The sequence below is a fragment of the Anopheles aquasalis genome, chromosome 3 (assembly GCF_943734665.1).
Source record: "Anopheles aquasalis chromosome 3, idAnoAquaMG_Q_19, whole genome shotgun sequence".
In the NCBI taxonomy this organism is placed as follows: domain Eukaryota; kingdom Metazoa; phylum Arthropoda; class Insecta; order Diptera; family Culicidae; genus Anopheles; species Anopheles aquasalis.
The window spans coordinates 39,995,777-39,996,495 of record NC_064878.1 but is presented as its reverse complement, the minus strand read 5'-3'; the positions used below and the strand labels follow the sequence as shown (position 1 = coordinate 39,996,495).

At 47.8% G+C, this 719-nt stretch overlaps 1 non-coding gene across 1 annotated transcript; it reads left to right on the top strand.

Moving 5' to 3' along the window:
- Positions 1–282: 282 nt before the first annotated feature.
- Trnam-cau (transfer RNA methionine (anticodon CAU)) lies at positions 283–354 on the top strand. The gene has a single exon. It is a non-coding gene; the product is annotated as a tRNA-Met (tRNA).
- The last annotated feature ends 365 nt before the right edge of the window (positions 355–719 follow it).

The window sequence follows — 719 nt, the reverse complement described above, 5'->3', positions numbered from 1 at the left end:
CCCACCTCTCACCACCATGTATGGTGGGGCACACACTCGCGGCCACGCATACAGGATTTGGTGGGCACCGTAATGACATGCAAATGGCACTTCTCGATGCCGCTGCTCCGATGGCTTCTTGGCAACTTGTGGCATCGAATTTCTTGACTCGCGAGTTCCGCTTTCTTGGCCAGAAGCAACGCGGCAGCTAACATGAATCCTGGGAATCATGGTTTTTGTTTTATGTTGAAAGCATAATCAATTTGTGTTTCTATTGTAATGTGTCCTGCGGAAGGAGCAAGAAGCAGAGTGGCGCAGTGGAAGCGTGCTGGGCCCATAACCCAGAGGTCCGTAGATCGAAACTACGTTCTGCTATAAATAGAACAAATGAGAGGAAAGCTCTATCTCTCTCAACTCTTTTTTGGCTCTCTCCCTCTCTCTCTCTCTCTTTCAGCTCTTTCGAATTAGATGCTTAATTTTCTTTAGTAGATAATTTAATGCGCTCCCTAATTTACTTTTTCTCACTTCCAAATGGATCCACCGCCGCTCTTTACTCAACCACTCGCCCCCTCCCATCGTTGACGGTTATCAAAATGGTTTATCTAAGTTTGCGTTCAAGCACAAGCGCAACCCATCAGTCGACCGCTTAACGGACCATTTCGATGAAATGCGTACCGCAGCTTATCTGACCGTGAGCGAGATAAGGGCAGCAGCCGTCCAGCCGAGTAAAAACCCCATTT